At 39.2% G+C, this 13,518-nt stretch overlaps 1 pseudogene; it reads right to left on the bottom strand.

Moving 5' to 3' along the window:
* Positions 1-3,047: 3,047 nt before the first annotated feature.
* The window catches only part of LOC110336271, a 52,675-nt pseudogene continuing 42,204 nt past the window's right edge, over positions 3,048-13,518 (bottom strand).

Below are 13,518 nucleotides of genomic sequence, written 5' to 3'. Positions count from 1 at the left end.
TGTTTGCCTCCCTGCATACAGGTGAAAAGGCACACCATGTCATTGCCCATTACTTTGAGGCATGGGGTGCATGGGGTCAGCCCAGGGAGCTTAAGATTAATAATGGACCTGCTTATACTTCAGCTTCTTTTGCTTCCTTTTGTAAAATGATGGGTATGTGCTTGGTGCATGGTATACCCTACAATCCTCAGGGCCAGGGCATCATTGAAAGTGCCCATCACACCCTGAAAGAGTGTCTAATAAAACAGAAAGGGGGAATAGCCTCTGGCGCTACTCCTAGGGAGAGATTAGCTATTGCTCTCTTTACCTAGAATTTTTTGAATAAAGATAAAAATGATTTGACTGCTGTGGAACGGTTTGCCAATCCCGAGGCATCCTATAAAGGCACAGTCATGTGGAAGGATGTTCTGAGTGGATAATGGCATGGTCCAAATCCTTTGTTGATCTGGGCTAGAGGGTCTGTTTGTGTGCTTCCACAGGATCATCACCAGCTGCTATGGGTTCCAGAGTGATTGATGAGGGTAGTTCAAGATGGACGAAGGTGCCCTGACGAAGCTGCTCCTGCGGGTGATGATGCTGCCTCCAGTGATGACTGAAGATCTACGATGGGGAATCATGTCAGCATTTCCCAAACCACTGTTGTTGACCCATTCAGCTCAAGTTTTTCCTCACGTTTTTACTTCTAATGCATCTTTGTATTTACCCTCTTTGCCTGGAGATGAAGATATAGCNGGGGTTAAGGAACCTTTAAAGTTAGGCCTGAGAGGATTATTGTGTTTTCAAGTAANATATAATATTTCTCAAGATAGTGCTTGTGTGCAAATGTATAAATGGGAGTTGTACAGAGCTTTCTTCTTTGAGTATGTTGATGGGTGGGACGTGGGGAAATGCTAGTTTTTATTGGAATTGATTTGTACTATTTGAGCTTTCTGTTATTCAATTTGCTTGTGGGAAGAATGTATCCTTTAAAGCCATGCCTGTATGCATTTGGCCTCCTTTTGTANTTTTAGTTTATAATGGTAGTCATTTTGATGATGTTGTAGAATGTAAGGAGGATAGTTGCTTTTATAGTAATGCTTCTATGTTTTCATTAGCTATTGTGACCAGAATGCCTAGATTTGTACCATGGCCCGTGCAGGCCCTTTAGGTTATGACCTTGTTTAGACTCAAAAGATCAATTCCACTTGGGTGGATCTTTCCATGGCTGAAGGACTTGCAAATTAGATTGCCACAGCTATGTCACACCTAAAGTAATGGGCCAGTATTGGTGGATTGGCACTGCACTGCGTGCTCATCAATGTCCTGGCCTTTTGGTGTATCTGCCGCATGCAACATCACCATTGCAGAACTTAAGCACTGTTGATACAAGCCTTTGCAGCTGTGGAGATGGGANAATCTCCTCAAGTGTGGCTTGGCATGCTAGANAAGTAGTCAATGATGGGTAAGACTCCCTGGGCATGTTACCAACCTAAGACAGGGATCAGACCACTGCTGTCTGTCTCCCTATGATGGGTAAGGAGCAATGTTGCAGGGGGCAACCTAAGACAGGCATTCTCTCTGCCAAATTAAAGAATAAGGGGGTGATGTGAGGAGCGGGTTTGGCCACGGCCCCAAGATGGCCACTGGGACTGCTGCCAAGTCTAATGGCTAACAACTGACTTCCTCTTATCCCTTAAGATAGCCACATCTGTTAAACTGCACTGCACAGATGCACCATGATGAAAGATCAGATGATGTGACAAATGTAGTCCTGTGCCAATGAACTGTGCCTACATGGAATAGGGTGATGGGGAGTGGACTAGAGGGTATAAAAGGGGATGACGGAGAGAGATGAAGAGGGGGATCGTTTTAGTGCACATAGTTATGTTCCTGAATAAACTGCTTTGAGAAGGACATCGGTTTTGTCACTTCTTTTCTGCTAGTTGGAGACGGTAGCGACATTGTCTCATTCTATATATTGAAGCACCCAGTATTTTCATATAATCTGAATGCTAGAAGGACAAGAGTCCATCTGGTGGAGTGTATTGTCACTTGCTGATAATTAGTTGAAATACCATTTTCTCCTTGTAACACAGCCTTAAGAAACAGCCTTTTAAAGGCATGTATCTGAAGCTCTTATTCCCTGCTATATATAATACAGATTACACAAAGGCCAGCATAGCCACATTAAGCATTTGCTGTATAGAAAGATTTGTGTTCTAATACTAGCAGTACAGAGTTACAGTGTAGTTTTAACACTTAATCCCAGGTATATTGAATATTGCAAGTTTCATGGATTCCTGAAGGAAAATTATTTTTATTTAATTTTTAATTTTTTAATATTTTTACTGATAGCTTAAGAATGATTCTGGTTGAGTATTGATATTTAGAAAGAGAAGTAAAAATCAAACTTGTTTATTGCTGCTTTTACCTTCTGGTATCATTTTACATACAGGCTTTAATCTTCAGAATACTGTGGATTCAGTAGAGAAACCTTTTAAATGAAGTTTTGTACAACAGAAACTTCTCAGCAATCAAAATTTGGAATGTAAAAAAATACACACAAAACTTAATTTTCTGAAAACACTTAATTGAACAAAGCACCGAACTACACAAATGCAGAATGAGAACAGCATTTCAACACCAAAAGTCAACATAAAATATGTAAGTCATGCCAGGCATGGTGGTGCACGCCTTTAATCCCAGCACTCAGGAGGCAGAGGCAGGAAGATTTCTGAGTTCGAGGCCAGCATGGTCTACAAAGTGAGTTCCAGGACAGCCAGGGCTGTACAGAGAATCCCTGTCTTGAAAAACCAAAAAAAAAGAAAGAAAGAAAAGAAAAGAAAAGAAAAGAAAAGAAAGAAAGAGAAAGAAAGAAAGAAAGAAAGAAAGAAAGAAAGAAAGAAAGAAAGAAAGAAAGAAAGAAAGAAAGAAAGAAAGAAAAAGATGTAGGTCACCTAACTTCACCAAGCACTGTTCACTTTTTAAACAGAAGACAATAGAAAATATTGTCCACAAACAATATCCCAGCTCTATGGCAGGTTTTAGAATGTCTTCAACTTCATTCTTTAATAGCGATGAGGTGAGTAGGATCATGATCGAGAAAGTGACCTGTGTCCTCCACGACTGTAGTATGGAGAAGATGACCATCTTGTGTAAATCTGACCCCTGCCTTGAGCTGCTCTCCATCCACCTCCTCTTCTACCCCCTCCTCTGCTGTATGATCTGCTGTAACAGTCCCAGTCATCGTATCCCCTATCACATCCTCTCATAATAGTCTCAGTGCCGTGAACTGTCATAAGAGGGTCTCCCCGTATAAATTCCTGGTTTTGGTGTTGGGGGCCTTTTTGTTATAGAGAAATCGACCCTAATTTGTCTCCCATCAAGCTCCATTCTATTGGCACATTCTTTAGCCTCCTTGGCATCATCTACATTTTCAAAGTTACAAAGGCAAATTCTTTTGAACATCTAGACTGCTGGTAATATACAAAAGACACATCAGCAATGCAGTTATATTTAGAGAACACTTCTCTTAGATATCTTTCTGTGGTGTATAAGCTCAACCCAAATACTCCAAGACAATAGTTGGAGTCAGGATTTGCCCAGTTCCCAACATGACGCCTTCCAGTAGACATGGGAGAATGATGTGGCTTTGGCACCTGTGATAATCTTGGCTGTAAGACCTGCTCTGGGATCTTCTACGCACTAGCTAGATTGTGAGCGTGACCTTGTATAATGCCTTCTAGAACTTCTTTTGGATCTAGAGCTAGATTCAGATCTGGACCTTGACTTTGATCTAAAACACCTTGAATCTTCCTTGGAGCAAGACCTTGCAGGTGTAGACCGTGAAGATTTCCCTGTGAGCACTTCCACTTCCGGAAGCAAATGCTAGGCTCGCTGCTGTCACCACTCATGCTCATGACTCAGTGTCGCTGTCACCGCTACTGGATATATATATTCTCCTCTGAAACCCCCCCTCCTCCCTTCCTCCCTCCCTCTACTTACCAACCTACCCACGCCTGCCTCCTAGCCCTGGTGTTCCCCTGTACTGAGGCCTTTACTGGCCTTTACTGAAGCTGTCAGGCTCCCACCTTCCTTACAGAGGCTCTGCTGCAGTCTAGCTCAAAGCTGACACGTTTCATACCACCTCCCCAGAATAGTTCTACCTGACGAATCAGCTAAACCACCCCTGGGCATATACTCAAGAAATGCTCCACCATTCCACAAGAATACTTGCTCACTTATGTTCATAACAGCTTTAAGAGTAATAATGAGAAACTGGATACAACCTAGGTGTCTCTCCAATGAAGAATGGATAAAGAAAATGTTGTTTTTTGTTGTTTTTTTTTAAAAAAAAAAAAAAAAAACAAGAACATCATGAATTTTGCAGACAAATGGATAGAACTAGAACATATCCTAGGTGAGGTAAGGACACATATGACAGGAATCTAAAGGGTCCACCCAGCAGCCAATGGGAAAAGAAGAAAAGATTCACAGCCAAACATTAGAACATTAGATGGAGCTCAGGAAGTCTTAAGGAGTTGTTGGAAGGATTGAGGGACCTGAAGCAGACAGGGAATCCACAGAAATATCTACAGAGTCAACTCACCTGAACCCCTGAAGACTCTCATAAACTGAATATCAACTGAAGAGACAGCATGGTCTGGTCCTAGGTCCCCTGCACATATGTAGCAGATGAGTAGTTTTGTCTTTCTTATAACAATATTAATGCATGAGTTTTTTTTAAATCAAAAAAAAAAACCCCACATAGGTAAATATTCAAAATATATAACTAGAGTAAGTAGAGCCTAGAAGAAGCTATAACATAAAATACTGCTCAGTTATGGTGTATTTACTCAAGTGTCTACAGAGGGTGACTAGGAAAATGTGAATCCTAATTTCTAGGAATCACAGGGAGATGAGCACATACAGAATGTCTGTGGTGACATATCAGTCATGGTGCTTGTAGGGACTTTCTTATCTTTACCTCAGAAAGAATTCAGTATTAGATACATTACTGAAAGAAGAAATGTGCATAAAAGTAACATACAGTAATATCATGGTTTGGCACACAGTAATCTTCATTATAATTACTTTTGAAAACAAAGTTTGTAAAGAAGCAGGAAATACTTTTCATCCAAAATCAATAAATTTACACACATATACTCTTAAAGTGAGAAATAATTATTTAAACTAATATTTGATTTTAACGAGGCTTTCAGATTTCACATTAAATTGGAAAATAAATTGTGCTTCTAGTGACATCACAAAAATTTATACAATTAAATTAATAAAAGTAGTATCTTTATAGCATCCAAGAAGCAAAATACAAACAAAACCAAGAGAAAAGTTACAACACTGTAAGGAAATTGAGTATACTACTAAGATAAAGAAAAACTAAACAAACTGGGAGATAGTGAAGCCTATGAACCAGAAAACTAAATGTTACTGAGTTAATAATTATAGAGCTCATTACAGAGTGCATGAGTTTCTATGCAAAATCCTAGCATACTTTTATTTTGTAGAAAGAAACAAACTTTTGTTCAAACTGATAAAATGATGAAGATCCTGAAATAGCCCTACAACTGTGACAATGAGGAGTGATGCTGGCGTACTTCCAGTATGTGATTTCAAGATTCACCATACCTCTACAACAATTAAGACAATGTGCTATTGATGAAAGTGTAGACAAACAGATCAATAGAACAAAATAAAGAGGTTAGAAAAAAAATGGACCTGCACTTACATAGCCAATTGAAATTTAACAATGCTGCCAAGGTAATTAAAAAGAGAATTGAAGTCTTTAACAAATGTTTCTTGGAAAACTCCACAAGCAAAAACAAAATTGTGAACCTTTATCTTATACAATGCAGAAAAATGTGTTTAATATGGATAAGAGACTGAAATGAAAAAGCAATCCATCCTCAGTGCCATTAATCTTTTGCTTTACAATAATAGCTCTTGAAATTGCTATAGTCTTGAGTTAGGCTCCATAATGCTACACCTAGTCCCCTCCAATGCCAAATCCCCTGAGTGGTAGCATTCAACTTTTTTGTTTTCCTGGACAACTGACACTAGTAATACTTCAGCTGCACTCAGTTTATGGGCCAGCTGTGTAAAATTTGCTGTGAAGTCTGATTTCAGTGGCTTCCTCTTGCCCCTAAGTGAAGTTGTTTATAAATTCATTCTTCTCATCTCATTACTTACTTTCATCACTTTCTCTGGCTTTCTTACAGCCAATCTTGTACAAACATCTTTGAGAACATACTCTTAATCTCCTGTCTTACCTCACATCTTCTTAATGTCATGACCCAAATATAGCACCTATTTGTTTTAAAGATTTAATTTTATTTATATGACTACTCTGGAGTTGTCTTCAGACACACCAGAAGCTGGCATTGGATCCCATTACAAATGGATGTGAGCTACCATGTGGTTGCTGGGAGTTGAACTCAGAACCTCTGCAAGAGCAGTCAGTTCTTTTAACTACTGAGCCACCTCTCCAGGCATGCGTATGTGTGTGTGTGTGTGTGTGTGTGTATTCATCTGAAAAACATACATAGATGCCCTCAAACACACATGCATTAGACTGTCCCAATTGTATTCCCAAACTACCCAATACCTAGTTAAAACTGTGTTTAATAGAAACTTAGAATTCAGACATGATTAGTTGATATTCAATAGCATATGAACTCAACTTAATGGTCAGAATTATATAGTAAAGTTATCCTAACAGAATGGATGTCTTAGGCTGCCTTTCGGGCCCTCTGTTCTCACTTTTCTAACCTGTGTTTTGTTGGTTTGTTTTGGATTTCCCAGCCCCATTTTTGTTGAGATACCTTTGTAAACTGGATTACTAATTTCAGTATTGTCTTTTAGAGGAAAACTAACCCTTCTCTAAATAATTCTGGGCTCAAGAGCATTTCCCAAGTAGAACTCTGAAGGGTTATTGGATCTCTTAGAATGTTCAGATGTGACGGAAACAATAGCACTTGAACAAATTTCTTGATCAGTATTGTATAGGTTATTACTTCCCATGGCAGGATACTGGATTACTTATATTTTATAAGGCATCTCACTACAGGTTAAAGGTTTTAAGAAAACAGTTTATAGGAAAATGGTTGAAATTACATTATTACCTTTCTTCTTGTATTGTAGTAATTGTTATTCAACCACAACTATCAGGTTCTTATTTCTCTGCTATGTATTTTTGAAGACAGATAGCATTTGAAAACTATCCTCCTATCTTCAGCGTTGGGGACAGAAATTAGTCACTGATGGTTTCCCTCAACTGGCTTATCCCTGTTGTCCTGAAGTAAGGTTGTCTGTCTATCCTGCTCATTTACAGGAGATTTCTGTACCCTCCACAGACATATGAAGGGCTTGGGGGTTTCTGTTGTATGTTTTTTTGTTTTTTGTTTTGTTTTTTGAATTCAGGATATATTTGTATAGAAAAGAAAAAACCTTAGAGACATTCTAATTATCTCCTGGTGTAATATAATCATGAGAATATACCTCAGATTTATACTTAGTAACAGAGAACCCCATGTAAGTTTTCCAAGATGCTCTTTCCACCAGATAATGAGCAATGCCAACAATAGACATAGAATCTTCACAGGATTTACCTCTATTTTACTGAAAACAAATTAAAACAAATACTCTGTGACACAGTTTCAATTCTCTCAGAGGTTGTGCATATATATTTATTTGATAAGCGTTATAAGTTGGTGAGTGACATCTGGGTTCTTTCCAGCTTCTGGCTATTATAAATAAGGTTGCTATGAACATAATGGAGCATGTGTCTCTTAACAGAGGAATGGAGACAGAAAATGTAGTACATTTACATAATGGAGTACTACTCGGCAATTAAAAACAATGAATTCATGAAATTCTTAGGCAAATGAATGCATCTGGAGAATATCAACCTGAGTGAGGTACCCCAATCACAAAAGAAAACACATGATATGCACTCACTAAGTGGATATTAGCCAAGAAACTTAGAATATCCAAGATACAATTTGAAAAACACATGAAACACAAGAAGAAGGAAGACCAAAGTGTGGATACTTTGCTCCATCTAAGAATGGGAATGAAAATACCCATGGGAGGAGTTACAGAGACAAAGTTCAGAGCTGAGACAGAAGAAAAGACCATCCAAAGACTGCCCCACCTGTGGATACATCCCATATACAACCACCAAACCCAGACACTATTGCATATGCCAGAAAGATTTTGCTGACAGGACCCTGACATAGCTGTCTCTCATGAGGCTATGCCAGTGCCTGGCAAATACAGAAGTGGATGCTCATAGTCATCTATTGGATGGAATACAGGGCCCCTAATGAAGGAGCTAAAGTACCCAAAGAGCTAAAGGATTCTGCAACCCTATAGGTGGAACAACAATATGAACTAACCAGTACCCCCAGAGCTCATGTCTCTAGCTGCATATGTAGCAGAGGATGGCCTAGTCAGCCATCAATGGGAAGAGAGGCCCCTTGGTCTTCCGAAGATCATATGCCCCAGTACAGGAGAATGCCAGGGCCAGGAAGCGGGAGTGGGTGGGTTGGGGAACAGGGCGGCAGGAGGTTATAAGGTGATTTGGGGAGAACATGTGAAATGTAAATGAAGAAAATATCTAAGAAAAAAAGAAAAAAAGAAAAAAAAAAAGCATTTGTATTCAATGATTTTCCAATTTGCAATGTGTATATTGAGTAACTGTCAAAGAAGTATCCCAAATCTTCAAGGTAAGGAGCTGAGGATTTAACTAACCATGGCTAAAGTTTATATACTAATTTTGCAAAAGTTGAGGTTAATGGGTTGAAAGGATATATAACTTTGTTGAGTCTTGTGTACATGGACACTGCCCTAACCAGAATCACTGGGGTGGTGGTAGATGTCTCCAGCTATGTTATTGTAAGTTAGACACATAAGGCAAGTTCAGGCAAAATTTCTTTTCTGATCTGCTGTGTATATGATATTGTCAGTAGCCTGAATAAAACAAGACTGTTGTTATTTTTAATTTTTCATAAACATTTTTTCTACTTCCACTTGGGTTAGCACATTTCTCATTAAATTTTTAATTAGCACATAATACAATGAGGTTGATGATTGCATTCCCAGGCCCATATATTATCATACCTGATTCTCATATATTCACCCCCTTACTTTCTGCTGTCTCCCCTGTACTTCCCACCTAATCCCCCTCTAACCCTCTGTGTAATCTACCTACATCTGCTTTCAGGTTTCAGAAGCCTTGCTTACCATGTTCTTGTACCAGCCATGACATTAGTGCACAACCAAATCTGCGCAAGTGCACTGTCAATCCTTTCCTCTTCTTCTCTTCTCTCTTTCTCCCCCATCCTGCTCCTTTCCTTTTTGTCCTGACTATAGACATCACACAGGTCAAGTAGGTAGATAATATCCCTAGGGGCAGGGCTGACGGACAAGCATCTTATAGAAAAGTAATTAGGCTTTCTCTCTTCTGGTAGGACCACTTTGTACTGTTTTCCACACTGCAAGACTCTCCAGAGTGGTTGGGCTGTTACGATCAAGAGAAATCATAGATCTTGGAAAACATACTTACTTCATTTATTTATTTTTCTTCACTATCTTAGCTAGTGTTTCCATTGGTGTAAAAGACACCATGACCAAGGCAACTCCTATAAGGACAAAATTTAATTGGGGCCAGCTTACAGGTTCAGAGGTTCAGTCCATTATCACCAAGGCAGGAGCATGGCACTATCCAGGCAAGTATAGTGCAAAAGGAGCTGAGAGTTTGACATCTTGATCTGAAGGCCACTAGGAGAAGCCTAACTTCCAGGATTGATGCTTTCAAATCCCACCCCTACAGTGACACTCCAACAAGGCAACACTTAGTAGTGCCACTCTCTTGGCCAAGCTTATTCAAACCACCACACTCATAATTTTGCTTATTCCCTGCTTGTCTTTGTCTCCATCCAAGTTACTGACTCCATGAAAGCTCCAATCAAACTAGTACATGGTTCTGAAATAAAATAAGAAACAAACAAACACTGAGAGCTATTGGTTAAGTTGAGAGAAAAACATAATTTAATATCTACTTGTTGACTTCATAAAGGAGAATTTACTAAAAGATGACAGCAAAGTCTTATGCAATGTGCTTTATATATCAAGTAGGAGTAAAAATATAGTGGTTAAATATGTCAGGATTAGAATGGGACTACACTTTTTCTTAGATTCTGTCATATCATTTATATGTGACAAAAATTTTTTTGTTTCTGTACTTAATATTTCAAATAGAATGTTTTCCCTGTTTTCTGACTTTGTCTTAATATGAAGGAAATTGTCAACAACTAGAAACTGTATTTGTGATTATTTAGTCGAAGGTAACAAATTAAAAGGTGTTCAGACATTAAAAGGTGTAAACATTTCTAGAAGTGGAATCAGAAGTAACGTTGCACATAAGTTCCAACCTTTGCTCTCTGATCGAGGTTTTTAATGTGTTTATATACGAACCATAGGCAACATCCTTCTTTATTAAAGCAAGCATTAGCTTCCTTATGTGTCTCTATACTAATCATGTATCATCCTCCCCGATTAAACCATGTATTAGATGAAGCCAAATCCAAGGTAAGAAAATAATATTATCGGGATGAGAAGGAGACATAACCAACTTCCTTCAGTTTCAGGAACACTTGAATATGACTACATTTGAAAGCTATTGAAACATTTTTGCATGAAGAATGAAATACAGATTTAATATTTGGAGTTCTTCAGACCTCTACTGATTTGAGGTGATAACCCAGAAACAGATAGGCAGTAAAAGAATAGGCAGCACATGGTCTCAGATCTTCTGCTTTTTTGGGGGGGGGGGGTGGAATACTAAATTTACTCTTTTTTTTGGATTTACATACATAAATTTTTATTACATATTTTCTTTATTTACATTTCAAATGTTATCGCCTTTCCTAGTTTTCCCTCCAAAAATCCGCTATCCCTTCCTCTGTCCCCAGCTTCCCAACCCACCCACTCCCATTCCTGGCCCTGGCATTCCCCTATACTAGGGCATAGAACCTTCACAGGACCAAGGGCCTCTCCTCCCATTGCTGACCAACTAGGCCATCCTCTGCTACATATATAGCTAGAGCCACAAGTTCCATGTGTTTTCTTTGATTGGTGGTATAGTTCCAAGGTGCTCTGGGAGTACTGTTTAGTTCATATGGGGCTTCAATCCCCTTCAGCTCCCTGGGTATTTCTCTGGCTCAATCATTGGGGACCTTGTGCTCTGTTCAATGGATGACTGTAATCATCTACTTCTGTATTTGCCAGACACTGGCAAATACAGCCTCGCAGGAGACAGTTATATCCTCGCAGGAGACAGTTATATCAGGGTTGTGTCAGCAGGCTCTTTTTGGCATCTGGCTAGTGACTGGTTTTGGTGGTTGTTTATGGGGTGGATCACAAAGTGGGACAGTCTCTGGATGGTCATTCCTTCAGGCTCTGCTCCAAAATTTGTTTCTGTATCTCCTTCCATGGGAATTTCGTTTCCCATTCTAAGAAGGAACAAAGTATCCACAGTTTAGTATTCCTTCTCAAGAGAGTTTCATGTGTTTTGCAAATTGTATCTTGGGTATTCTAAGTTTCTGGGCTAATATCCACTTATCAGTGAGTGCATAACATGTGTGTTCTTTTGTGATTGGGTTACCTCACTCAGGATGATATCCTCCAGTTCCATCCATTTGCCTAAGAATTTCATAAATTCACTGTTTTTAATAGCTGAGTAGTCCTCCATTGTGATCTTCTGCTTTTTAAGCTTTGACGGAACAGACAATTTATTGGTCCTCTTCTAAACATTACTTCTCATTTCTAACATAAACCATAAAAAACTATGCAAAGTAATTGAAATAATGCTTTCCAGTAACTAAGGAGATTTCTGTTTCACACATGTCACTACTTCATATGCAAAATGTATCAGAAGAATAGTAAATAGATTGTCTCTCATATCACCTAAAAGAGAATGTGAAAACTGATAGGGGAAAAAAATCAGACTACCCATATTTTATTTTAATTATTAATTATAGTTATTAGTGTGGTGTGTGTGTGTGTGTGTGTGTGTGTGTGTGTGTGTGTGTGTGTGTGTGTGTGTGTGTGTGTGTGTGTGTGTGTGTGTGTGTGTGTGTGTGTGCGTGTGTGTGTGTGTGTGTGTGCGCGCGCGTGTGTGTGTATGTCAAAGTAAAACTTGCAGGAGTAATTCCTTTTACAATGTGGATATCAGTGATTAAACATCAGGTTTGGCGGCAAAAGCCTTTAGAACTGTGACCTCTTGCCATCCCAAGCCTATGTTTATGGTCAGCAGTGACAGAAAAGTTACTTAGTGAATATAAAGTATACTCCAGAATTTGAACATTGAAACAGGGATTCACAAACTTCTACTAATGTTGTCAACATCATCTGCAACCATTACCTTAAATCTTTAAAAATAACTAAACTGATTTCAAAGGAATCTAGGGCGGTCAAACTTTATAATCTCTTATGTGAACAGACAAAAGTTTCACACTTATAAGCCTTATTTGTACATCTTATCTTTCAACGAACCCTGCCTTTATATATTTAGTAGCTATGGATACTATATCAATTTATTTCTCAGTATCTTATAAGCTGGAAAATGCCAGAGGTTGAATAATTTTATATCTTGCCAGGTGTGGTGGCACACACCTTTAATCCCAGCACTCGGAGGCAGAGGCAAACAGATTTCTGAGTTTGAGGCCAGCCTAGTCTACAAAGTGAGTTCCAAGACAGACAGGGCTATACAGAGAAACACTGTCTCGAAAACCCCAAATATATATATAATGTTCACTTCTGACTAAAGAAAATTTTTGATGCCCTAACACATTATACAGGGCAGTTCTTTGAGGCTGCTTGAGAGTAAAAATCTCAACTGTGTTAGATGCAACTTCAGGATCTCATCACTTCTTTTTTTTTTTTTTAAGTTTTTCTTTTATTTGATATTTTCTTTATTTACATTTCAAATGCTATCCCAAAAGCTCTCTATACCCTCCCCCTGCCCCTGTTCCCCTACCCACCCACTCCCACTTCTTGGACCTGGCCTTCCCCTGTGCTGGGTCATATAAAGTTTGTAAGACCAAAGGGCCTCTCTTTCCAATGATGGCCGAATGGGCCTTCTTCTGGTACATAGGCAACTAGAGACACGAGCTCAAGGGGTACTGGTTTGTTCATATTGTTGTTCCACCTACAGGGTTGCAGATCCCTTCAGCTCCTTGGGTACTTTCTCTAGCTCCTCCAATGGGGCCCTGTGCTGCATTCAATAGCTGACTGTGAGCATGCACTTCTGTGTTTGCCAGGCACTGGCATAGCCTCACAAGAGGCCACTATATCAGGGTCCCTTCAGCAGAACCTTGCTGGCATGTGCATTAATACCTGGTTTGGTGGCTGATGATGGGATGGATCCCCAGATGGGGTAGTCTCTGGATAGTCCATCCTTTCATCTTAGCTCTAAATTTTGTCTCTGTACCTATATCCTTTCATGGGTATTTTGTTCCT

This window comes from Mus pahari, chromosome 19, assembly GCF_900095145.1.
Source record: "Mus pahari chromosome 19, PAHARI_EIJ_v1.1, whole genome shotgun sequence".
Lineage (NCBI taxonomy): Eukaryota > Metazoa > Chordata > Mammalia > Rodentia > Muridae > Mus > Mus pahari.
Note: the sequence above shows the minus strand (reverse complement) of the source record. Positions and strands in the feature narration are given on the sequence as shown.